Source organism: Schistocerca cancellata, chromosome 7 (assembly GCF_023864275.1).
Source record: "Schistocerca cancellata isolate TAMUIC-IGC-003103 chromosome 7, iqSchCanc2.1, whole genome shotgun sequence".
NCBI classification, from domain to species: Eukaryota; Metazoa; Arthropoda; class Insecta; order Orthoptera; family Acrididae; genus Schistocerca; species Schistocerca cancellata.
Genome location: NC_064632.1, coordinates 65,099,786 through 65,123,869, shown reverse-complemented (window position 1 = coordinate 65,123,869; position 24,084 = coordinate 65,099,786). Strand labels below are relative to the sequence as shown.

Sequence of the window (24,084 nt, the reverse complement as noted above, 5' to 3'; positions counted from 1 at the left end):
TTCGCGTGGTACGACATATAATGTCGCTGCAAATTAAATTTCCTAAAAGAATTCAGCGTTTTGTGACATACTAAACATTTTGCAACACCATCTTTTTCTGTAAACAGATACAATTCCTCCCAATGGGGGTTGAACTGCGAAAGCATGGTTGGGGTTACACAACGGCGACTTGACATGATTCTTAACCAGCGAAGTGACTATTAGAGCTGATCGTAGTACTTTAAACGTTACACAGTCGGTGCGAATTCAATAGGCATGCTGCGGCCCTATGCAAACGTGCGCGCCCATTTCCCCTCCCTCCCCTCCTTCCCTACTCCGCGACCTTGCACCTGCTCGCCAGCACGTGCCTGAGTAGACGCGAGTACTCGCGCTCAAAACCGGCCAGTTGTTAAGCCCTGATTTAGACAATCATTTTTCCCGTGCTCTATACGTGAATGGAAGTGGGATATACCCTTTGCCACGCACTTCACAGTGTTTGCAGGGTATAGATGTAGATGTAGATGCACAATGGGAGCGTGTCCGGTACTGCCAATGCAACGGATCGTCAACCTAGCTGGAGATGACACTTAGAAAACTATGAAATCCGCATTAGCTCTTTGTCTGAAAATGTGAATGTACCCGCCTGTTGCAATATCGTTTCTGATTATCTCGATTCCGATGCTGCGTAGCTCCCAAGATGGGAACAGCACGTCTTGTGGCGACGTGCGCAGTTGCTGCGCTAACATCTACATATTGTGACAACGACCGCTGCTGGTGCGCTCTCGGCCAAGTGTGCGTTATCTGCGACGCCCTTATCTGGGCTCAAGTGCCGTTCGTTCGCAGTCCGGCCTAATTCTCTTCGCAGCGTCCCTTCAGTTCATTGTGGATGTTCGCGACGAGCGCACCATGCTGGGATTTGCTGCAGACTGCGTTCTCGTGTTCTCGAGGTACGCAACGAGCACGTAGTTTATCACTCCAGCTGTTGACGCTTTCTACTCAGCCTTCACATCTGCATCATCATCTACAGGGTGTTTCAAAAATGACCGGTATATTTGAAACGGCAATAAAAACTAAACGAGCAGCGATAGAAATACACCGTTTGTTGCAATATGCTTGGGACAACAGTACATTTTCAGGCGGACAAACTTTCGAAATTACAGTAGTTACAATTTTCAACAACAGATGGCGCTGCAAGTGATGTGAAAGATATAGAAGACAACGCAGTCTGTGGGTGCGCCATTCTGTACGTCGTCTTTCTGCTGTAAGCGTGTGCTGTTCACAACGTGCAAGTGTGCTGTAGACAACATGGTTTATTCCTTAGAACAGAGGATTTTTCTGGTGTTGGAATTCCACCGCCTAGAACACAGTGTTGTTGCAACAAGACGAAGTTTTCAACGGAGGTTTAATGTAACCAAAGGACCGAAAAGCGATACAATAAAGGATCTGTTTGAAAAATTTCAACGGACTGGGAACGTGACAGATGAACGTGCTGGAAAGGTAGGGCGACCGCGTATGGCAACCACAGAGGGCAACGCGCAGCTAGTGCAGCAGGTGATCCGACAGCGGCCTCGGGTTTCCGTTCGCCGTGTTGCAGCTGCGGTCCAAATGACGCCAACGTCCACGTATCGTCTCGTGCCCCAGAGTTTACACCTCTATCCATACAAAATTCAAACGCGGCAAACCCTCAGCGCCGCTACCATTGCTGCACGAGAGACATTCGCTAACGATATAGTGCACAGGATTGATGACGGCGATATGCATGTGGGCAGCATTTGGTTTACTGACGAAGCTTATTTTTACCTGGACGGCTTCGTCAATAGACAGAACTGGCGCATATGGGGAACCGAAAAGCCCCATGCTGCAGTCCCATCGTCCCTGCATCCTCAAAAAGTACTGGTCTGGGCCGCCATTTCTTCCAAAGGAATCATTGGCCCATTTTTCAGATCCGAAACGATTACTGCATCACGCTATCTGGACATTCTTCGTGAATTTGTGGCGGTACAAACTGCCTTAGACGACACTGCGAACACCTCGTGGTTTATCCAAGATGGTGCCCGGCCACATCGCATGGTCGACGTCTTTAATTTCCTGAATGAATATTTCGATGATCGTGTGATTGCTTTGGGCTATCCGAAACATACTGGAGGCGGCGTGGATTGGCCTCCCTATTCGCCAGACATGAACCCCTGTGACTTCTTTCTGTGGAGACACTTGAAAGACCAGGTGTACCGCCAGAATCCAGAAACAATTGAACAGCTGAAGCAGTACATCTCATCTGCATGTGGAGCCATTCCGCCAGACACGTTGTCAAAGGTTTCGGGTAATTTCATTCAGAGACTACGCCATATTATTGCTACGCATGGTGGATATGTGGAAAATATCGTACTATAGAGTTTCCCAGACCGCAGCGCCATCTGTTGTTGAAAATTGTAACTACTGTAATTTCGAAAGTTTGTCTGCCTGAAAATGTACTGTTGTCCCAAGCATATTGCAACAAACGGTGTATTTCTATCGCTGCTCGTTTAGTTTTTATTGCCGTTTCAAATATACCGGTCCTTTTTGAAACACCCTGTACATCCGTGTTCTGTAAAGAGCTGTAAAGTACGTGTTGAATGTGCTCCCTGCACTATCACGTTGGACTATTTACTCACGTTCCATTTACACGATATGGAGCGTGGGGATAGTGACGGTGTACTCGTCTTTAGGAGCCAACTTTATCTTCACGACCCTCATCAAAGTGATAATATGTAGAAGAACGTTCTTAGAGTTCACTGAGAAAATCGAGTCTTGACTTAATTAAGTGTATTTCCGCGTTATGCTGGACATTTTTCTTCGAGCGTTACTGAAATATATCGGCCTTTCTGTCAGACTCTACAGTTGGGCAAACATGCCTTTGTCTTTTCTATCCGGTCGATAGATTGTGCAGTTTTTTTCCGTAATCTCCGCCGCACCACATAACAATACAAATGAAAATACAAAAAAAAACCTATGTAACCGTCTCAATTCAAACCCCTTGATATCGTCACTCCCAGGTATTTGTATCTCGTGACTGACTTCACTACAGTCCAAAGAGTACTCAAGGGTGACGACATGTTTCTCTCTCGAGAAGTTCAAAACCTTACATTTAGGTGCATCAATGCGTACCTGCCAATTTTTGTATCAGGCTAATGTTTTGTCATTCTGCTATCTTGGTGGTACAATGAATAATCATAATAAGAATTTGCCTTTAATGGGAGAAATGACTTTGATGTGCCACAGACTGTGCACCAATGTATGGTGTTTAGTTCCAGGTACTTCTGTACGGTATCTTTGCGTGAGGAGCATATTGCGCAAACGACATTGACGCCGTAGACTTAAATTCTGTTGCGCTTTTCGCATAGTGAGGGGGTTGCCACCTTTCACTGTGTCCATAAACGAAGGATATTGTGACGTACATCATTCGAATCTCAACGATATAAAAAATTGCTTTGGTATAGGTATCAGCCACCGTGTTGAAATCCATTTTTATTTGTTTTCAAACTGCAGTGGGGTACCCATCCCCAGCAGTTCAAATGGTTCAAATGGCTCTGAGCGCTATGGCACTTAACATCTGAGGTCATCAGTCCCCTAGAACTTAGAACTACTTAAACCTAACTAACCTAAGGACATCACTCACATCCATGCCCGAGGCAGGATTCGAACCTGCGACCGTAGCGGTCGCGCGGTTCTAGACTGAAGCGACTAGAACCGCTCGGCCACTCCGGCCGGCCCCCAGCATTTGTTTTCATTTAAATTACATAATATTACTACGTGCATCTAGTTCTTCCTTTTTTAAATTTTTTCTTATTTATTATTTTTAGTCCTCTGTGCCAATCACACGCGATTACCAAACGCGTAATAGCGCATCTAGCATTTTTAAAAGAGAAATTGAAAGTAAAAACTAGTTTACACATGAAAAGTCATTACGAACACAACAGCACTAATGATTATAATAAAGATAAAAAATATTTCATTTTACGAAGCTTAAATTGTGGTTCCTACTCAAGGTATCGTGGAAGCTAAGCATATTATTACTAATCAGCAAGATGTCGATAAATTTCACTTGATTTCCTAGTCTCATAATTTGATGGATAAAATCCTTATCGGACACATTTAGGGTATTCCTGATCGACAAGACAGGCCCATATCACTAACGTCGATTTGCAGTAGGGTTTTGGAAAATATACTGTATTCGAACATTATGAAGTACCTCGAAGAAAACGATTTATTGACACATAATCAGCATGGATTCAGAAAATATCGTTCTTGTGAAACACAACTAGCTCTTTATCTCATGAAGTAATAAGTGCTATCGACAGAGGATGTCAAATTGATTCCATATTTTTAGATTTCCAGAAGGCTTTCGACACCGTTCCTCACAAGCGCCTTCTAACCAACAGCGAGCCTATGGAGTATCGCCTCAGTTGTGCGACTGGACTCGTGATTTCCTGTCAGAAAGGTCACAGTGCGTAGTAATAGACGGAAAGTGATCGAGTAAAACAGAAGTAATATCCGGCGTTTCCCAAGGAAGTGTTATAGGCCCTCTATTGTTCCTGATCTATATTTATGACATAGGAGACAATCTGAGTAGCCGTCTTAGATTGTTTGCAGATGATGCTATCATTTACCGTCTTGTAAAGTCATCAGATGATCAAATCTATTTGCAAAATGATTTAGATAAGATATCTGTATGGTGCGAGAAGTGGCAAGTAACCCTGAATAAAGAAAAGTGTGAAGTTATTCACATGCGTACTAAAAGAAATCCACTAAATTTCGATTACGCGATAAGTCACACAAATCTGAGGGCTGTAAATTCAACTAAATACTTAGGGATTACAATTACAAATAACCTAAATTAAAACGATCACATAGATAATATTGTGGATAGAGCAAACCAAAGACTGCGATTAATTGGCAGAACACTTAGAAGGTGCAGCCGGCCGGAGTGACCGAGCGGTTAAAGGCGCTACAGTCTGGAACCGCACGACCGCTACGGTCGCAGGTTCGAATCCTGCCTCGGGCATGGATGTGTGTGACGTCCTTAGCTTAGTTAGGTTTAAGTAGTTCTAAGTTCTAGGGGACTTATGACCACAGCAATTGAGTCCCATAGTGCTCAGAGCCATTTGAACCATTTTTGAACTTAGAAGGTGCAACAGGTCCACCAAAGAGACTACTTACACTACGCTTGTCCGCCCTATTCTGGAGTACTGCTGTGCGGTGTGGGATCCGTATCAGGTGGGACTGACGGATGACATCGAAAAAGTACAAAGAAGGGCAGCTCGTTTTGTATTATCGCGAAATAGGGGAGATAGTGTCACAGACATGATACGTGAATTGGAGTGGCAATCATTAAAACAAAGACGTTTTTTGTTGCGACGGGATCTTCTCATGAAATTTCAATCACCAGTTTTCTCCTCCGGTTGGGAACACATTGTGTTGGCACCCACCTTTATAGGGAGAAATGATCATCACGATAAAATAAGAGAAATCAGGGCTCGCACGGAAAAATTTAAGTTGCCCGTTTTTCCCGGGTGCCGTTCGAGAGTGGAACGATAGAGAGAGAGCATGAAGATGGTTCATTGAACCCTCTGCCAGGCACTTTATTGTGAATAGCAGAGTAATCACGTAGATGTAGATGTAGATCACGTATGCGACTTGAATATGGGTAACTGGTGTTCTCTACCTCCGGTCACGTATCAACGAGCTGCACAGCCCAAGTCACGACAAACTACAGCTGCTGTACACTCAGGTGACAAAAGTCTTGCGATACCTCCTAATATCGCGTCGGACCTTCTTTTGCCCAGCGTAGTGCAGCAACGCTTCGTGACAAGGACTCAGGTCACCGGAAGTTCCCGGCAGAAATACCGAGCCGTGCTGCCCCTACAGTCGTCCGTAACTGCTAAGGCAGGGGCGGGCAGGAATCCTGCACGCGTGCGGTGCACTTGCACGCGTGCAGTTAACAGGTGTTCTGCGTGCACACAGGGGCAAGCTGGCCACCCGCTTATCTCCCCTCCCCACCATACCTTCTGTCCGCTCCTTCCTCTGCAATGCGTTTTGTTTGCTAGCTTGCTTTATTGTATGTAGGAATAAGTTTAGTAGTAGTAGTGCTTGAAAGATATCGTGGTTTGAAAGAGTACCTATTACCTAAGATACGTTTTATTTAATTATCACAGGTGGGGTGGAACAAAATAAGGTCAGTAGGAGTGCTTGAAAGATGTCGTCTTTTGAAAGAGTACCTATTACCTACGATACGTTTTATTTAATTATCACAGGTGGAGTGGAACAAAATTTTTACATACAGACAAACGCAAGCAGTTACTTAAATTTTCATCACTGATGTTTGCTCTTAACCGACACTTACTAATTCAGCAAATGGTTTTCCAGCTCTCGCTATATTAAGCTCGTACCGCTGGGCTATTATTGTTGTCGTCCTGAAAAATTGAAAACGATGCTCCATAAAATGTTAAATCAGTTACATGAGAGACATGACGAAAGGAAGTCGCAGATCTCTCGTGGCCACAGCAACTACGACAGATTCATCTAGTATCGTCAGATCGCTCTTCTGAAGCTCAGTCAATTTCCCCATCCGCTCAGAATCCGACAATAAATTGTACTCGTCCTTGTGAAATTTGTTATAATGGCCTTCAATACTAAACTTCCGCTGACCAGCGAGAATACTGCCACATATTAAACATTTTGAATTTTCACGTTTTTGCACAAAGAAAAAATGATTCTCCCATTACTTTTTAAAACATAGCAAATCTCCACTTCTCCGTTTCCTTGTTTCACTCTGCATTTTCCGGTTCTTGAAATACAACGTTGACTACGTAGTGGTCGCTACGCATCAACGTCCGCGGCTTAGCCTTGTACTACACTGCCGCAACCTGCCGGCTGTCGCCACTGCCCCAGTCGACGATTGCACGCCACGCGAGCAGCACACGTGCAGCGCTGTGCGCTCATGAGCCGCGTGCAACGTTTGCCCGCCCCTGTGCTAAGGTGTTGCAGGGGTTGGTTTTTGTGCACGGACTGACCCCCGATTATGTTTGACAGGATTCATGATGGGCGATCTGGATGGCCATATCATTCGCTCGAATTATCCAGTGTGTTCTTCGTACGAATGGCGAACAATTGTGGTCTGGCAACATGGCGCATTGTCATCCATAAAAATTCCATCGTTGTTTGGGAACATGAAGTCCACGAATAGCTGCAAATGGTCTCCAAGTACCCGAACACAACCATTTCCAGAAAATGATGGGTTCAGATGGACCAGAGGACCCGGACCATTCCACGTAAACACAGCCCGCACCATTATGGAGCCACAACCGTGTTGCGCTGTCCTAAGGGATACGTTCGTCATACGTCCCGCGATGGTTTCTGGTGCTATTTCACGCTGTGTTGCTTGTCTCTTAGCACAGACAACTCTACGCAAACGCCGCTGTTCTCGGTCGTTAAGTGAAGGCAGTCGACCATTGCGTTGTCCGTAGTGAGAGCTAATACCTGAACTGGGTATTCTCGGCACTCTCTTTAAGCTGTGGATCTCGGATTATTGAATTCCCTAACGATTTCCGAAATGGAATGTCCCATGTGTCTAGTCTCAACTACCACTCTGCGTTCAAAGTCAGTCAGTTCCTGTCGTGCGGTCATAATCACGTCGGAAACCTTTTCACGTGAATCACCTCAGTACAAATGACAGCTCTGGAATGCACACAGACCCCAGCAGAAGAGAATTTTACTGGTAGATTTTATGCACTATTTTTCTGTGTTAAAAGAACATTTTTTGAAAGTAGTGAGGGATAGTCGACGAATGATGGACACTGTTTCGAACACACCACACGAAAATAACTATCAGCTGTTTAGATACTACAAATAAAGCTTTTTGCTAGTGGAAGAGGGCCTGTTAATAGCGTGATGTCTACGTAAATCAATAGTCAAGCTGGACGCGAAGCTGGGGAAGGATTAAGGGTGTGTGCTGGTAAAAGGAACCTTTTACCTGCCTCGGGCATAGATATGTGTGATTTCGTTAGGTTAGTTAGGTTTAATTAGTTCTATGTTCTAGGGGACTGATGACCTCAGATGTTAAGTCCCATAGTGTTCTGAACCATTTGATTATTATTGCCCCCGGACATTATAGTGCGCGCAAAATGCCCTGGCCGCTAGATGCACAGTCGGCTGGGGTAGCGTGCGGAGAGCGGCAATGGTGGGGGCTCGCTCAGAGCGCTGTAGGGGAAATGCCATTCTAAACTGAAATCTAGACTCACATTTTTGATAAATATTAAGCGGGGCCCCTCCACGTCCACACTTGCTTGGTGACCGATCAAAAAGATTTATCATCTCTTCTTTGGTCAGTGTCTAAAAAGAATTCCGCCGAAAACGCAGCGATTTATTTTCGCCTGCTCTGTTAACCATTTATAACTTTCAGAGAAGGATCACGAGTGGGGAATTCTGAGTAAAACCTATACATTTCTCTTGTTGCCATGTTAAAATTTGCTTGTTTTGCCAAAAATCAGCGGAGTTTACACAGTCTCAACTCAGTGACTTGTTGTGCATCCCAACTGCGACAGAATTCTGAAACAGTGGTTCATAAATTAAGTGACGAGCTGAGGAAAAGTAAGGTCAGCATCTTATGAAAAAGCACAAAATAAACATGTACGGACTTCACTTACGTTGTTCCAAAACCCACAGCATTTCTCGTTTCACCAGCTATCGATGGCCCTTAAAAATTACATTCTTTCATCGAAATATCCTGTAGTTAGTGGAGTAACATAGTAGATAATGAAGTTCTGCGTAGTAACCATACAGAAAAATACTCTCTTGTTTGTGAGCTATCACTTGCCAAAACCTCGTTTCGATATCTCAAACCGTTCATGAAATATGAGAAATGTTGTGGATATTTCACTCTGGCTTTATCGCTGGCGAGGCGCGAGCGGAAATGAGTGTGCTACGTCAGATTAGTTTCCTCGAGATTGGTGACAGATAGAGACCTCCAACCAAGACTGAAGAAATATTCAATATGTCAGCTAAATTTGATACGCAACAACATATTATGTAATATGCACCAGACGCAAAATCATAGCGACCCCTATTTTTCATTGAAAACAATTTCGAATTTCACCAAGAGTCTTACTTCCACATAAATATCCCAATAACTATGACCATTAACGAAATGATGAGCACATCATAATAAAGCAGACATAAAGCTACAAGAAAAGCAAAAATGAAACATTTTTATAGGATAGGAATAGCTTCTGGAAAATCGTTTGAGAAAGATTGCAGGGCGTGCGCATCGATTTTGTCATCGCCGACCGGCCGAAAGGTGGCAAATGACTGTCGGCAACCCTTTCTGAACAAAAGTATGAAATCGCCCAGCCCTTTCGACGAATAATGGTCACTGCGCATCGGCCACTACGCATCGATCACCGTATCCTGCGCGAGCTTAAAAACGGTGTGACATGGTTCTTAATAGGGTGTGTGATCACCACGGACGGTAACGCTCTGCAACGCGCTCCCATGCTATCCACATGTTTGGTAAGGGATTCTCGTGGTAGGTTAGAATGCGCCCCTGAAGAAAAGCACACAGGGAAGGAATACAGCGTTACAGCAACGTCGGCCGGTGACTGTACCGTGTTCAAAGATCTGGAGGACAGAATGCCCGAGCAACGTAATGCTTGTAACCTCCCCCTCACTTACCGACCTTAATGACAGTGAAAAATTAAACCGCGTGTACCTAATAGAAATTTGGGAAAAGCAATCGTCACCGAAGTTAATCTGTCGGTAAAGAGGGAGGAAGGGTTACATCTAAATGAAAGGAAAAATGCAAATGAAATTGGTGGAAATTAATTTTGAAAAAGGGTAAAGTTAATAAAGAAAGTAAATGTGCGGTCGTTACGTTAACAATTAACTGGCGTTAATCAGATATTTGAGATTTGGGGAAAATTTCGGTCGCCAGTCCCATGGACAACTACTATAATAACTGAAAAAGAAAGGTTAATGTACATATAATTAGCACTAAAAGCGTGGCAACTGAAGGTTGACACGTGTTGTGTGAAAACTGAATGTTTGTCAGAAGTAAGAAATTTCGCTACACTCTGACTTAATTTAGCCAAAGAACTAATAAAACCGGAAAACTGAAAGTTAATTTAGTGACTGAAATTAATAGTGAACTTTGCTTCTGAAGCACTACGAAATCAAATAAAATTAGGTTAGTCTTGGGCTACCTCAACAATCATCTCAAAAGCTACTTGAATCTACGCAATTTAGAAATAAAAGATTTAATTTTGAACTTGAATTAAATGATTTTGAACAATTAACAATAATAAAATTTAGCACGTACCAAGCCGAGCTGCAGTCACAGATAAGCTAAAATATGGTAACAAAACTCGCACTCTTAATTTGTGCTTGTGTAATCCAAATATTGTAGCCAGCTATGAATACTTTAGGCTAACTGAACTTTGAAATTAAAGCAATGAAATGGAATGATATTACTTTAATGCTGGCGTTTGAATTTCAACGACACTCGGGTTCATTCCGGAAAAGGAAGGGACCCTGCTTGGTAATGCAATCGGGACAACGAGCAACAAAGGTTCATGCTAAGTTGCTGTATTTTTGTGATGCAAATGGAACTGCCATACAGTTCTAAAACATTACGTGCTTTCAGTCTTCCTTGTTGGTTCATTGAACGTTTGAAGTCGTCGATCGAGGAGGTAGCAACAATCACTTATTGTCGGCCGTCGCTGTTGCAGAAGCTGGATGTTGGCGCGCCTTCTTCTCGACACGGTCACCAGGCGAAACGGGCTCTTGATGTGCGCCAGCTAATGCTTCCCGCCCGCGACACCGTGTCAGAAACTATCATAGCAAGTCGAGCGCGATTACATGCCGCCAAACCCCGAAAGCGCGGCAACTCGCGGGAGCGTCACACTACACACCTGCTCCACCGCCCTACTCCAGCCAGACTCTGCTCTGCCCGCGCTCCACGCGGCAGAGCCAACACTCCCAAAAGATCCTAAACACTTTGGTTCTCCACACGACCTATCGATGTATTCGTTCGATAGCATAGTTTTCCCTAGGCCAGACCCAGCGTATAAATACAAATAATATTCACAAAACAAACCAACATAAATGCATAAATATATATATATATATATATATATATATATATATATATATATATATATATATGTGTGTGTGTGTGTGTATATACAAACAGTAAAACAATTACAATATATAAAGACACAGAAATATCATATCTTCAGGTAACAAAATAAGGAAAAAATTTATAGTACAATAGATGGAAATATGAGGATATGCATTTCCGGCGTTACATGCATCCCCTCATCCAAACGCTCACATTAGAGAATTACCCTGGGACCATTACGCTTTCCCAACACCCAGGAAGAGCACGCGCCCCACTCCTCGTTAAACCAGCCCGTGTGCACTTAGTACCATGCCAAACGGTGCAGTCGATGCGCGGGTGTCAACGAGACATAACGCACTGGTCGTGGGGCCAAGTGATCACCACTATTCAGTCGAGGTGCCACTGCGGAGTGTGAGATTGCGTGCTTTGCTGTCCTGTTTAAATGTGGTTGCAACTGCACCTGTTGTTCGAAGTAGGACCTCTCTTGCCTGCTGCACAATATTGCTGCTGTAGTTGACCACCTCCACTCCTTCGGACAGCAATGCTTGAGGCTTGGGACGGTCGACAAGCACGTGAAATAATACTGTGAGCAATACCAATCTCGTGGGCTAAACTCGCCACACTTCAGTTACCCCATGATTCTTTCCCATGCGGAGTCATCAAAATGTTGTTTCCGGACCACCAGCCATCTACACTACTGGCCATTAAAGTTGCTACACCAAGAAGAAATGCAGATGATAAACAGGTATTCACTTGACAAATATATTATACTAGAACTGACATGTGATTACATTTTCACGCAGTTTGGGTGCATAGATCCTGAGAAATCAGTACCCAGAACAACCACCTCTGGCCGTAATAACGGCCTTGATACGCCTGGGCATTGAGTCAAACAGAGCTTGGATGCCCATACAGCTTCAACACGATACCACGGTTCATCAAGAGTAGTGACTGGCGTATTGTGACGAGCCAGTTGCTCGGCCACCATTGACCAGACGCTTTCAATTGGTGAGAGATCTGGAGAATGTGCTGCCCAGGGCAGCAGTCGAACATTTTCTGTATCCAGAAAGGCCCGTTATGGACCTGCAACATGCGGTCGTGCATTATCCTGCTGAAATGTAGGGTTTCGCAGGGATCGAATGAAGGGTAGAGCCACGGGTCGTAACACAAGTGAAATGTAACGTGCACTGTTCAAAGTGCCGCCAATGCGAACAAGAGGTGACCGAGACGTGTAACCAATGGCACCCCATACCATCACGCCGGGTGATACGCCAGTATGGCGATGACGAATACACGCTTCCAATGTGCGTTCACCGCGATGTCGCCAAACACGGATGCGACTATCATGATGCTGTAAACAGAACCTGGATTCGTCCGAAATACTGACGTTTTGCCATTCATGCACACAGGTTCGTCGTTGAGTACACAATCGCACGCGCTCCTGTCTGTGATGCAGCGCCAAGGCTAACCGCAGCCATGGTCTCGGAGCTGATAGTCCATGCTGCTGCAAACGTCGTCGAACTGTTCGTGCAGATCGTTGTCGTCTTGCAAACGTCCCCATCTGTTGACTCAGGGATCGAGACGTGGCTGCACGATCCGTAACGGCCATGCGGATAAGATGCCTGTCATCTCGACTGCTAGTGATACGATAAACCGGAATCGCGATAGGCTACGATCCGACCTTTATCAAAGTCGGAAACGTGATGGTACGCATTTTTCCTCCTTACACGAGGCATCACAACAACGTTTCACCAGGAAACGCTGGTCTACTACTGTTTGTGTATGAGAAATCGGTTGGAAACTTTCCTCATGTCAGCACGTTGTAGGTGTCGCCACCGGCGCCAACCTTGTGTTAATGTTCTCAAAATGGTTCAAATTGCTCTGAGCACTATGGGACTTAACATCTATGGTCATCAGTCCCCTAGAACTTAGAACTACTTACATCTAACTAACCTAAGGACATCACACAACACCCAGTCATCACGAGGTAGAGAAAATCGAATGTTCTGAAAAGCTAATCATTTGCATCTCACAGCATCTTCTTCCTGTCGGTTAAATTTCGCGTCTGTAGCACGTCATCTTCGTGGTGTAGCCAGTAGTGGCCAGTAGTGTAGTATAGCGTACCTGGCTACTTTAGTCTAACATTCATCGAAACAATTACATATTTGCGAAGGTAGTCCTCACATTGGTTAGTAGCCGACTACGTGGTACGGCACTGAACGACTTTCGCAAATTTAGGAAGACAGAATCTACTTGTTCATCTGCATCTATAGTTTGCAAGATCTGCTTCTTCTTCCTAGCGCCTTTCCGTTGCAACAGTGTCATTTTTAGGATAAATGCACGCCATTTCTAAAGAACTAACGCTTCCCGTGGGTTTAGGCTTATTGGTCTAAGATCTGCATGCTTATTGTGTCCAGCCACCGTAATTTAGGTCTTCCACGTTATCTCTCGCTTTCAACATTGAAATGATGGACTGAGCTGATGAGCGAGTCGGGCGGTGCTTGTACAATGTGCCCATACCAAAGAAGTCTCTATTCCTGCATCTTCTGAATGATTAGAGCCACTCTAGCTAGTTGTAATCGTTGTCTTGTTGATATGGTCGTACAGAGAAATCAGTTATCTTCTCACTATTCGCAATTCCATGTCATATAGAGATTGCTCGGTGCCTCTAGGCGAAGGGCAACAAGTGATAAAATCGAATGCAGTTGTTTTCTCCATTGTGCGGTATATCTTTGATTTTAGGCGGTTAGGCATCTTATCGCAAAGAAGGCAATGACTCTTCCGAATCGCATCCGCTCGCTGTGGTTCTTGTGCGCACGCCCTCTTTCAGATAGCAGTCACTCCGTAGTCGGCAACCTAGGAATCGAAATGTATCCACCTTGTTGAAAGGAGCTCCATTAACTTGCATGCTTCCAGGAGATGGAATCTTTTCGAGGTACTCAGTCTCCTGGCTTTTTAAATGTTTGTTTAATACACTACTGACCATTAAAATAGCTACACCACGAAGATGAAGTGCTACAGACGCGAAATTTTACCGACAGGAAGAAGATGCTGTGATATGCAAATGGTTAGCTTTTCAGAGCATTCACACAAGGTTGGCGCCGGTCGCGACACATACAACGTGCTGGCATGAGGAAAGTTTCCAACCGATTTCTCATACCCAAACAGCAGTGGACCGGCGTTGCCTGGTGAAACGTTGTTGTGATGCCTCGTGTAAGGAGGAGAAATGCGTACCATCACGTTTCCGACTTTTATCGTATCGCACATTGCTGCTCGCGTTGGTCGAGATCCAATGACTGTTAGCAGGATATGGAATCGGTGGGTTCAGGAGCGTAATACGGAACGCCGTGCTAGATCCTAACGGCCTCGTATCACTAGCAGTCGAGATGACGGGTATCTTATCCGCATGGCTGTAACGGATCGTGCAGCCACGTCTCGATCCCTGAGTCAACAGATGGGGACGTTTGCAAGACGACAACCATCTGCACGAACAGTTCGACGACGTTTGCAGCAGCATGGACTATCAGCTCGGAGACCATGGCTGTGGTTACCCTTGACGCTGTATCACAGACAGGAGCGCCTGCGATGGTGTACTCAACGGCGAACCCGGGTGGACGAATGGCAGAACGTCATTTTTTCGGATGAATCCAGGTTCTGTATACAGCATCGTGATGGTCGCATCCGTGTGTGGCGACATCGCGGAGAACGCACATTGGAAGCGTGTATTCGTCATCGCCATACTGGCGTATCACCGGGCGTAATGGTATGGGGTGCCATTGGTTACACGTCTCGGTTACCTCTCGTTCGCACTGACGGCACTTTGAACAGTGTACGTTACATTTCAGATGTGTTACGACCCGTGGCTCTACCCTTCATTCGATCCCTGCGAAACCCTACATTGCAGCAGGACAATGCACTACCGCATGTTGCAGGTCCTGTACGGGCCTTTCTGCGTCAAAATGTAATCACATGTTGGTTCTAGTATAATATATTTGTCCAATGAATACCTGTTTATCATCTGCATTTCTTCTTGGTGTAGACATTTTAATGGCCAGTAGTGTAGTTTGCAAGGTAGAGTGTTTGAATAAATCAGATGTGTAGTTATCTGACATTCTCAGAAGGAAAGCGACCTGTATATAGACTTAAAAACACTTTCAAAATAGAACTTTTATTGCCCAGATCGCAGTTGATGTACAACATGATTACTAGTTTCAGCAAAGTCATATTGCCATCTTCAAATCTTCGGACACGTGAAGATGGCAATAGAACTTTGCTTAAACTAATAATTACGATACATATCACCTGAGATCTGGGCAATGAAACTTCTATTTTGTTAGCTTTTTTACATTTAACCAAGCTGCATTTCACACAAATTTTTTTCCTGAAGAAAGGAGCTTGTTTTTCTTGAGGAAGATCATAATGTTAGAACTTATGATATGCTGCAGGATCCTGCAACAGACGGACATCTGAGATATTAGTCTGCCATTCTGTGCATCCGATACCTTACCCCTTTCGTAAACAGCAGTGATAACTAACTGCTCCTATAAGAGTGTTGTGTTCGCTAATCCCCCTTCCATTGTTCACACTCCACAAAGTCACTAATCTTGTTCTGATGCCAGTACAATACTAAATCGATACGTACGGAATGACTGATGTGGGGTATCGCTACCCAAAATCTGCGAGAATTTGAATATTGCACGCAAACCATGAGTAGTTCTAACTTGCGCCACTAGGCGCCTCTGTTTGTGTCCTCTCAGCTGCCAGATAACGTTATTCTTCGGCCTGAACGTTGTAGCTGGCTGTTGATGAGCATATTTCGAGTCAAGTAATAACATGGTAGAAACAACCGTTGCCATCACAGCAAAATCCTTTCTGTCCCACACCATCGCTAAGCCACTTTCTCGAAATCCTTTTCGGTAGTAGGAACTCGATGGTGGTGGTGGTAAGTGTTTAACGTCCCGTCGACAACGAGGTCATTAGAGACGGAGCGCAAGCTCGGGTTAGGGAAGGACTGGGAAGGAAATCGGCCGTGCCCTTTCAAAGGAACCATCCCGGCATTTGCCTGAAACGATTTAGGGAAATCACGGAAAACCTAAATCAGAATGGTCGGAGACGGGATTGAACCGTCGTCCTCCCGAATGCGAGTCCAGTGTGCTAACCACTGCGCCACGTAGGAACTCGATCCTGGAATAATCCTCCGCGTTACCTTAGAGAACTAAATAACATCTCCAGCTTCAGAAGACAGTTGATGACATATCTACTGAAGCAAAAATAATAACTACTATGTCCCTGTACGCACTCATTACCCTTTACATCTTTTTTTCAGCCAGATCTTCCCGATTTCCCAGTGCTCTCAACAGGTGTAGTCTCCTTAAAATTCCCTTCCCCAGCACTCGTTGTATCAAGAAATGCCTATAGGGTGCACATAAAGTCCGGGAACATTTTCAATTATTTATTGCACAAGAACAAAACATTGTACAGATGTCATACATATTGCATTTTGAAGAGAAACTCTGAAAGGTGTTTTTTTTTGTTTTTTTTTTTTCACAAACATTCGATACGCGAACCATGAGTGACCCAGCACATGCCAATACGGTATTCTTGCCATACCTGTCCCAGCATGGCGACATCGACTGTGGCAGTCCCTTCCCATATTCTCTCCCTGAGCTCTGCTACATCACGTGGTAGAGGCGGTAGATACAACAGATCTTTAATGTGTCCCCGCCGAAAAAAGTCACATGGAGTGAGATCTGGTGATCGGGGAGTACATTTCATGAAACAGCTCGCACCGCACATGAACTCGCTATTTTGGCGATTAACGCCGAGTATCTGCAAATTACCAAACTACGCTTTGGCGGTATACATGAAAAAAAACTTTCAGGGTTTCTCTTCAAAATGACACATGTATGATATCTGTACAATGTTTGGTTCTTGTGCAACAAATAATTGAAAGTGCTCCCAAATTTTATTTACAATCCGTACTTTGAATAATTCTAAATTCTTTTTATAAGTGCCACTACCATTGTTATTACGATTATTATTATTATTATTATTGGTATTATTATTATTAGTGGCAGCAGCAGAGCAATAGTAGAAGTACCGCCAATATTAATGTTATTAGTTCTTAGTTAGTACTTTTATTCACATTGTCTCTACAGACTCTCAAATTATTTTATTACTATTTGTCACATTAAAATTATTGTTATTTCTATGATGTGAAAAGGTACTGTGAAACCCTGGTCCAATGTAACAGAGGGCATGAAGGCAATTGTCTGATCAAGTTAAATAAATAAATAAACGATTTAAAGATGACCGGGAGTCTTTGGGGTATAGCAAACGCTCGGACCGACCGTCACCATGCACAGTTCAGAAAATGACCGGGGAAAATGCGTAAAGGGACCCAAAAGGAGAGAATATATTGTCTTTGTGAAATCATTGGAATTTGATGCCAGTCATGTCAACGAATCAATTGAACACGGGAGGAATCGCAACTAAGTTCATTCCTTGTCCTTTGAACACTGACCAACGAGACCATGAGGTTCAGGTGTGCACTGAATTGCAAACAACAGTTCAAGATGATCCCAATTTTCTGTCCAGGATTCAACTGCCTACGGATCATGGGTGTACGGTTATGATCCTGACAACCCCGGATCTATGATATTTCCGAACTGGGGCAAAAACTTGATAGTATCACCGCCTATTTCTCCCCATCCCACTCGAGCGTTTGAGATAGGACGTCAAAAATTTTAAGAAAAATCGATTTTTCAAAAATACGTTCATTTTGTAGTGCTCATCTTTCTGAAGAGGTTGATGTATAAAACATATATGTTCGAGGAAATGTAAGACATGTTATTTGGTGTCAAGTGTGCCAAAGTGCAATGCCACGCCTCTTTACACAGCATTCTTCTATCGCACGTCACTGTATTTCGCTATGGAAACCAAACGTGGATTTTTGTAATGGAAGCCATCAAGCCTACATTCAGGACAGTGGAAATTACAATGGCTTGTGGTGCCTCTCTTGCTTCCAGTCAACCTATTTGACATCCTACGCCCGCTCCCCCCCCCCCCCCCCCCCACCATTAAAAAAAGAAATCAGAATTCATACTGGGTGGAATTATTTGTGACCGGGAGAATAAGAACTCTTCAGAAAAAGAACTCCTCAGAAAATTTTGCACTCTTTCTCGCCTATTAGCTAATAACTTCGTCTTTTGTGTGGCATAAAATTAAATATAGGAAACATAAAGTCATGAAGACAAGAGACAAGCAAGACAGTACACATTTCTTCAATCCTTAGGTCCCAGCATTTTCTCTCTCTAATCTTGCTACAGTTTTACACGGCTTGCTTTCCTTTCTGCGAAAGAATCTATTCCCCCGTCAAAGTTCGTCAAACGTTTTGCTAAATGAAAAATCAAAATGCCTACGTCTGATACTGAAAAAGGTGTTAATACGAATAGTACCCAAGACTGGGGAGGTTTCTCGATTTGATTACGTCTATTTTGTCATTGTCTGCCAGATACAACGAAATATGCCTTTCCGCAACAATAGTAACACACGCCAAATAGGCGAGACTGTTTTGGCATAAATGGTCTTTTTTATCTACCCCATTTATATAAATAACACGACAGAATATAATTCATGAAAAGTCAGTATCAAATGCCTATTAGGCCTGAAACGTCCCCTTTAGAACAAATTATACAAGACTGTGCTTAAACTGACACACAATATTTTTAGCGCAACGCAATCTGACTATCAAAGATCCCTGCAAAAGAATGGCCCTGACTAACATTAAACTACACCTTTCAGAAATCACTTACCTCACAAAAATCTTCGTTACTCGAACTACTGCAATACAGCGAGCGCCACTACTGCCAGCTAAATAAAAGATTCAAACTACGGAAGGCAGTAACTACTGATAGGGATAGTTAGCAAATGAAAGATATTAATAGAGAACAAACAATGTATTTACCTTAATAGTCATAATATATATAGCAGTTCATGACAAATTACAAAACTCCGCCATCTCTCTCCCCACATCCACCACTGCTGGCGGCTCACCTCCAACTGCGCAACGCTACGCACTGTTCACATCCAGCTGCCGCTGCCCAACACTACAATGGCAGACAACAATGCAAACTAGCCACAGACTGCACACAGCACAGCCAGTGATTTTCATATAGAGCGCTACGTAACGTTGCCAATAAGAAAACATAAACAGCCTACTTACATAAAGAAAACATAAACAGCCTACTTACAGGCCTACTGTACGCAAAAAGTTTTATGTTCCGAAATTCAGTGCACTCCATGGCTTGCTTTCGAATACACGATCGACCACGTCTGTCGAGTCCTCTTTACAGCCGCCCGCGCTGATGAGCGCTCAAAAGGAACCCACTATAAAAATCAGTGATGAGTCTAGAGATGTTTAACAGTGCGCCGCCCCGCCTCATGGAGGCTGTGTTAATCTGTCTAGATGCAACAGTGACTTCATACGACCTACAACGTTGTCGACGCTGCGCGCCGTGACTTACAACTTTTTGTTTGAGAAGGTGCATCTGTCGGCAAAAAGAACATTGGAGAAGAAGTTATGGTTCGGCGAGAATTTGCTGCTGTGCCCACACTAAAAGAACTGTATACAGTGATTAGGGTGAACTAGTGACGTGTTAGAAAGCAATGTCCACTATCTGACCAAAAGTATGCGAACACCCTATGAAATGCGGAATTGGCCGCGAAATATCACGAGAGACGGTCCCACCATTATGGTAGGTGACGGGGAGTAATGCGTCGTCAGTAGGAAAGCAATAACAGAAAATCGGTCCGTTGGTTGGTTGGTTGTTTCGGGGAAGGAGACCAGACAGCGAGGTCATCGGTCTCATCGGATTAGGGAAGGAAGGGGAAGGAAGTCGGCCGTGCCCTTTGAAAGGAACCATCCCGGAATTTGCCTGGAGCGATTTAGGGAAATCACGGAAAACCTAAATCAGGATGGCCGGACGCGGGATTGAACCGTCGTCCTCCCGAATGCGAGTCCAGTGTCCAACCACTGCGCCACCTCGCTCGGTAAAATCGGTCCGTCCAGAGAGCTCAGTAACTTCGAATGTGAACTAGTCACTGGATATCACTTGAGTAACAGATCCGCCAGGAACATTTCTAATGTGAGTGTGAAGTGGAAACAAGAAGAAACAACCATAGCAAAATCAGTACATAGAAAGAAGGATCCTTTATTGTATGATTATATGATAGCAGAACAAACACTGGTAGCAGTTACTTTTGTAAAATATCTGGGAGTATGCGTACGGAACGATTTGAAGTGGAATGATCATATAAAATTAATTGTTGGTAAGGCGGGTGCCAGGTTGAGATTCATCGGGAGAGTCCTTAGAAAATATAGTCCATCAGCAAAGGAGGTGGCTTACAAAACACTCGTTCGACCTATACTTGAGTATTGCTCATCAGTGTGGGATCCGTACCAGGTCGGGTTGACAGAGGAGATAGAGAAGATCCAAAGAAGAGCGGCACGTTTCGTTACAAGGTTATTTGGTAAGCGTCGTAGCGTTACGGAGATGTTTAGCAAACTCAAGTGGCAGACTCAGCGAGAGAGGCGCTCTGTATCGCGGTGTAGCTTGCTGTCCAGGTTTCGAGAGGGTGCGTTTCTGGATGAGGTATCGAATATATTGCTTTCCCCTACTTATACCTCCCGAGGAGATCACGAATGTAAAATTAGAGAGTTTCGAGCGCGCTCGGAGGCTTTCCGGCAGTCGTTCCTCCCGCGAACCATACACGACTGAAACAGGAAAGGTAGGTAATGACAGTGGCACGTAAAGTGCCCTCCGCCACACACCGTTGGGTGGCTTGCGGAGTATAAATGTAGATGAAGAGCAGATAGACCTCATGTACTGGAGGACAGGGGCCGACAAGCAATGCGGAGGGTGGCTGTAAAAAGTCACATGGAGTACGGTGGTCGAACAGCTGCTCATAAGCCACACATTTCGTTAATCAGTACTAAGCGATGCTTGAGGTGACACCACTGGACGATGGACGACTGGAAACGAGTAATTTGGAGTGATGAATCACGTTATACTCTGAGGCAATGCGATGGAATGGTTTGGGTTTGGCAAATGCCAGCACAACGTTACCTGCCATCATGTGTAGTGCCTGCAGTGAAGTCCGGAGGAGGTGGTAGTGTGTGTTTTTCGTGCTCAGGGTATGGTCCCCTTATTGCACTTTAAAAAACGCTAAATGCGGGGGGATATGAGCATATTTTACAGATTCATGTACGGATTACAGTAGAAGATCAGTTCGGAGACGATGATTGTATCAGCACTACAGTACACCGTGCATCTGTGAGGCAGTAGTTGGTGGACAGTAACACAACTGGCCTGCCGAAAGTCCCGATTTGAATCCAATGGAACGCCTTTGGACTGATTTTAATACTGTCATGTTTGCTTGAATGGTACACTGTGACGCGTTTTGGAACAGGTTTGAGGAAAGGAAGTGAATTTCGCTTCAGGCCCAAGGATCTAACATCAGTAGCTTCTCTGGTTTCATCTCATGAGGGAGAATTGTGTGCCACTGCCCCCCTTCATTGAAAGTGTCCTCAACGGAGTGCAAACTGTCAATAGCGCGAAGAGTGGACACACCTCATATTAATGTCCACCAACAAGTTTCTGGATATTTATGATGAGATAGCGCGCATTGGTTTCAGGAATGCTAGCCTCCTGTTCTTGCTACCGGATACACACATGTGGAATCATTGTAACAAAAGCGAGAACAATAACATTTATGTTGCAACTTCCCGTTTCCTGAAGCGTTACAAGACTAGAAAACATCCGTAAGGAAGGTGGGTTCTTGTCAGGACATCCCTCTTTGAGAGTTATTCTGCATGAGTAGCACCACCTCTACCCTCAACCACAATAAAAGACAAGTACTGACGATGCAGTTTTTAATCAAAGACTGCCTTTACTACATACAGTATATCAATTAAAAGTACGAGGGCAGTTCAATAAGTAATGCAACACATTTTTTTTCTGAAACAGGGGTTGTTTTATTCAGCATTGAAATACACCAGGTTATTCCCCAATCTTTTAGCTACACAACACTATTTTTCAACGTAATCTCCATTCAATGCTACGGCCTTACGCCACCTTGAAATGAGGGCCTGTATGCCTGCACGGTACCATTCCATTGGTCGATGTCGGAGCCAACGTCGTACTGCATCAATAACTTCTTCATCATCCACGTAGTGCCTCCCACGGATTGCGTCCTTCATTGGGCCAAACATATGGAAATCCGACGATGCGAGATCGGGGCTGTAGGGTGCATGAGGAAGAACAGTCCACTGAAGTTTTGTGAGGTTCTCTCGGGTGCGAAGACTTGTGTGAGGTCTTGCGTTGTCATGAAGAAGGAGACGTTCGTTCAGATTTTTGTGCCTACGAACACGCTGAAGTCGTTTCTTCAATTTCTGAAGAGTAGCACAATACACTTCAGAGTTGATCGTTTGACCATGGGGAAGGACATCGAACAGAATAACCCCTTCAGCGTCCCAGAAGACTGTAACCGTGACTTTACCGGCTGAGGGTATGGCTTTAAACTTTTTCTTGGTAGGGGAGTGGGTGTGGCGCCACTCCATTGATTGCCGTTTTGTTACAGGTTCGAAGTGATGAACCCATGTTTCATCGCCTTTAACAATCTTTGACAAGAAATTGTCACCCTTAGCCACATGACGAGCAAGCAATTCCGCACAGATGGTTCTCCTTTGCTCTTTATGGTGTTGGTTAGACAACGAGGGACCCAGTGGGAACAAACCTTTGAATATCCCAACTGGTGAACAATTTTGACAGCACTACCAACAGAGATGTCAAGTTGAGCACTGAGTTGTTTGATGGTGTTCCGTCGATCATCTCGAACGAGTGTGTTCGCACGCTCCGCCATTGCAGGAGTCACAGCTGTGCACGGCCGGCCTGCACGCGGGAGATCAGACAGTCTTGCTTGACCTTGCGGCGATGATGACACACGCTTTGCCCAACGACTCACCGTGCTTTTGTCCACTGCCAGATCACCGTAGACATTCTGCAAGCGCCTATGAATATCTGAGATGCCCTGGTTTTCCGCCAAAAGAAACTCGATCACTGCACGTTGTTTGCAACACACATCCGTTACAGACGCCATTTTAACAGCTCCGTACAGCGCTGCCACCTGTCGGAAGTCAATGAAACTATACGAGACGAAGCGGGAATGTTTGAAAATATTCCACAAGAAATTTCCGGTTTTTTCAACCAAAATTGGCCGAGAAAAAAAATGTGTTGCATTACTTATTGAACTGCCCTCGTACTACAGAACTGTACTACACGTAGCCTTATTGTAAATAAGACTACGTTACTGCAATTACTGCTCTGATAACTTGCATTCTCCGTAGATGAGTAGCATTTCTACCCTCTGTTCGTCGGTCAATACTGTAATCAAACAAGCCTTCAACTAAATACGCTTGACTGAACGACCAGTGTGCATTTTCCTTGTGCTTCCATTTGTTTATTGTCAACTCCACGAAGTAGGCATGTTACGTTACCGCATGTAAAAAAAAAGCACTCCGTCTTCAGGCCACAAGTGGCCCATCGGGACCATCCGACCGCCGTATCATCCTCAGTTGAAGATGCGGATAGGAGGGGCGTGTGGTCAGGACACCGCTCTCCCGGTCGTTATGATGGTTTTCTTTGACCGGAGCCGCTACTATTCGGTCGAGTAGCTCCTCAATTGGCATCACGAGGCTGAGTGCACCCCGAAAAATGGCAACAGCACATGGCGGCTGGATGGTCACCCATCCAAAAGTGCCGACCACGCCCGACAGCGCTTAACTTCGGTGATCTCACGGGAACCGGTGTATCCACTGCGGCAAGGCCGTTGCCCTTACCGTATGTACAGTCGTGGACAAAACGAGCGAGACCCCTCGCCTTTTCGTTATGCTGATC

The 24,084-nt window shown here is 44.6% G+C and overlaps 1 protein-coding gene across 1 annotated transcript in view; it reads left to right on the top strand.

Moving 5' to 3' along the window:
* Positions 1-806: 806 nt before the first annotated feature.
* LOC126091958 (uncharacterized) overlaps positions 807-24,084 on the top strand; it is a 349,369-nt gene continuing 326,091 nt past the window's right edge. The window contains exon 1 of the mRNA XM_049907299.1: positions 807-926. The gene's annotated coding sequence lies outside the window, so the exon portion shown is untranslated. The remainder of the gene's footprint in view (positions 927-24,084) is intronic.